Source organism: Cervus elaphus, chromosome X, assembly GCF_910594005.1.
Source record: "Cervus elaphus chromosome X, mCerEla1.1, whole genome shotgun sequence".
Lineage (NCBI taxonomy): Eukaryota > Metazoa > Chordata > Mammalia > Artiodactyla > Cervidae > Cervus > Cervus elaphus.
In genome coordinates this window covers 138042518-138046247 of record NC_057848.1, presented here as the reverse complement: position 1 = coordinate 138046247, position 3730 = coordinate 138042518, and the positions used below count along the sequence as shown (strand labels likewise).

Sequence of the window (3730 nt, the reverse complement as noted above, 5' to 3'; positions counted from 1 at the left end):
TGAAGTAGAATAAAACCTATCTGGTGATGTGATTGTACTGTTAAGAAATTTGGTTTCAAAACTTTTGGAAACCAATAAATTACTGGCTGAAATGCTCACCATCCATTATTTTGTCATTGGAAAAAGATTCAATTTCTTCAGCAAAGAAACAATGTTAAACTAATAAAGTACAGGTCAGTCATCATAGATTACAAGTGTGACTTCATGAAATAACAGGTCTTTGAGTATGTCAAGGCTAACTACACTCTTGTATTCTTACTTTGACGCCAACTTACCACTGGAATAATTTTATCAGTTAACACAGACAATGTGTGTCTGTACCTTGGTTTCTCAAAGTTTGTATCACCGGTTGTATTAGCTAGGGATGCCAGGACACAAAGTACCACAAGCCAGATGGCTTAGAAAAACAGAAATGCATTGTCTCTCAAATCTGAAGGCTAGAAGTTCAAAATCAAGGTATGGGCAGAGTTGGTTTCTTCTGAGAGCTGTGAGGGAAGGATTTGTTAGGGCTTCCCTCTTGGACTTAGAGAAAGAGGTGATGTGTCTAAGTTTTCATGTTCGCAGGACATTCTCCCTTGGTACATGTCTCTATATCCAAATTTCCCCTTTATATGACACTAGTCATGCTGGGTTGAAATCCAAACTAATGACCTCATTTTAACTTAATTACATCTGCAAGGACTCTACTTCCAAATTAAGGTACTGGGGGTTAGGACTGCAACATATGATTGGGGGTGGGGTGTACAATTCAACCTCCAACACAAGTCTATAGCAGATTAGCAATAAGACAAGTCAAACGGTACACAAAGCAAGAGGATAACTGTGTTAAAGAAACCTGTATTTCAATCCAAACTCCTCAATGAATTCCCGAAGTGGTGCCAACTCTCCTCTATCAATCAAATTGAAATCTTGAGCAAATAAAGTACTTAAAGGACACGCTATGACAGGCCTTTTCTGGTGGCTACATCACAGAATCAAAGTGCTGGTAAGAAAGGTGGGCAGTCAACTCTGATCACAGGCTTTAGAAGAGTCTTTACCACAGATACAAGATTTTGGGGAAATGGGACACCAACCTTAGAAGGAAAAAGAGCTTCACAGTCAAGTTCATCCTGAACTCAAAGCATCAAATGGTCAATATATTATGGAGCAGGACATGTGACTGCTGTCAAAATTAGTACCATCTTCCCAGTGGTGTTCAGATCTTGGATCTGCAGCTTGGTTCAGTGCTGAGGTGTGATCTGGCTGGAGAAATCCATAGTGTTAACTGTCATCCATTGACAGAGGCCCTCTTGCTCGGGCAACATGGCAGCTCCCTTCGTGTTCCCACTTCTGACAGTGCTTCTGCAGGTTTTAAATGTTCATACTGATGAGCTCCTTCAGGGATGTTCTTGGATTTCAATGTATTAGAAGAATGGCTGCTGAAGGGGAAGCTCTTTTCTTCTTGAGGGTGAGGGTAGAGGTTGGGGAAGGAGAGAACATTGGGTTGCAGTGCAGTCATTATACAAAGTCAACACTTGGGAACCAGGAGGGGTAGACACTCCTCAGTCTGTGGACAGCAAAACATAGACTACTGCTACCCTGAGCGGGGGTCAAACTTGGGGCAAAGCCCAGTGCTGCCTCCGCCACATCACCAACCAGAAAAATGGACCCAGCCGTATTTCACAAGAAAAGATTCCACTTACACTGCAATTATAATGTCAAACATCAATGATCACGTTTGGACATCAAATAGCCAAACACTATATAATGAAGAATTGTGGTAAATCATATGAAGGGAAAGAAAGAAATTCTCTAAAGAACCCCAGTAAAATGTGAAAATTGGCTGTATGTCTCAAGAATGAGATAATGTGTGAAAAGTACTCTGCATAGCATCTGGTGTTCAGTAAATGTTCAATAACATGAGCTATTTTAGCATTATGATTTTTCCCTCTATGTCCAGGCACTAATAGCTTTTTAAAATTTTTATTTATTTTAGCTTTGACTGCACTGAATCTTTGTTGCTTTGCATGGGATTTTCCCTAGTTGCAGCGAGAGGGGGTTACTCGTTGTTGCATTGTGGTGGCTTCTCTGGTTGTGAAGCACAGGCTCTAGATGCACGGGCTTTAGTAGTTGCAGCACATGGGCTTTGTAGTGGTGGTGCATGGGCTTAGCTGCTCCACAGCATGTGGGATCTTCCCGGACCAGGGATTGAACCTATGTCCCCTGCACTGGCAGGCGGATTCTTATATCCACTGTGCCGCCAGGGAAATTCCTTTAATACTGTCTATACTGAAATGTTTGTTGACTTATAGTGATGGATCCTTCTTAGGAATTCATAGTCCAGTATGTAGTACAGCCAATTCACCAACTTGTTTGTCTATCCTTCCATAAAGAAGAATTAAGTATATTCTATGTCACAATTCAAGCTTGTATAGTTTCCTCTCTCTGCACCCTAATCACAGCGTTCTATTAATGCCATGACTGTCAGACGGAACTGACAAATTAGATGATGATGTTTGTATTATTTTCTGCCAAGACACAAGAAGTTATAATGTTTATATCATGCAAAGATCAGACTGGTATCTAAATCATCCTTGCCAGTTTTTGTTGTCAGTCATTTCCTTAGGTCTCTGTCCAGTCATCCTGCAGAGTCTTACTATTTTGATTTCCTTCAGCTTGATGCCCGTCTCTCCTCCACTAGGAAAGCATTCTTGGCGCGTGGCGCTTGGAGGGAGGGTGTCATGGGCAGCCTGTGTGCCATTCCAGGAGCATCCCTGGTGACTGGAGGGACCCAAGTGCCCGCCTCTGAGGAGGAGAGAATGGAGTTTCCCTCCAGAATGCGGGGTGGGGTCAGCCACAAGCTTGTGCAGAGACGTGTCTCTGGTCCCTTCTGCTGTTGGCCTCTGCTCATGAATTTCCAGGCAACAAGTAGGTCAGAGAGTCAGGTGATTCAAAATTTTCATCCTGTGAGGGCTTTGAGGTCCATTTTATCAAGGCCTTCAAAGTTCACTTCAATCGCTTCTACAGTTTCTTCACATCAAGTGGCCATTCAAGTACATCTTTCCCCTTCCATCTCTTTGAGGAGAGCTTTATGAGGAATTTTAAGTGCTGCTTTAACTAAGTGGGATCAACATGGACTTGAAACACCCTTATAAACTGGGAAGGAGAGTTTCTATTTATGGAAGGGTTCTCCTGGTCTGTCTAAAGCTGAAGCTGGGACTGTATCTCCTAAAGAATAATCAACACAATAAAACAGTAAAATAATAATAATAATGTAACTGAGCAGGACCCTATGGTGCCTCCCCCCCCCCCACATACTCTGCTTTAGCTCCTCTCTGCATTTGATGCACATTTTCTGAGTTGCTTTGCAGAAGTGAAAACTTCCCACCAAATAGAAGATGTTAACTACTCGATGACCATGAGCGCAAAGTCCCAGGCCCCCTGGAGCCTAAGGACTGAGAAAGTTAACCCCTGTGACACCACACTGTTGCTTCCTCATCAGACGATCAGAGAATTGTGCATGATCCCCCATGTCACCCCCCCCCCAATCTGGCTTTTAAAAGTGCTTCCCTTGAAGCCCTTCCAGGAGCTCAAGTTACTTCAGATATGAGCCACCTTATCGCCTTGCATGTCTGCTTAGTTGGTAAGTCGTGTCGGACTCTCTGTGACCCCATGGACTGCAGCCCACCAGGCTACTCTATCCATGGGATTTCCCAGGCAAGAATATTGGAGTGGGTTGATATTTCCTCTT

At 43.1% G+C, this 3730-nt stretch overlaps 1 pseudogene; it reads right to left on the bottom strand.

The window, feature by feature from the left end:
• Nucleotides 1–825: 825 nt before the first annotated feature.
• Nucleotides 826–1498, bottom strand: LOC122690504 (annotated as a pseudogene).
• Between the last annotated feature and the right edge of the window lie 2232 nt (nt 1499–3730).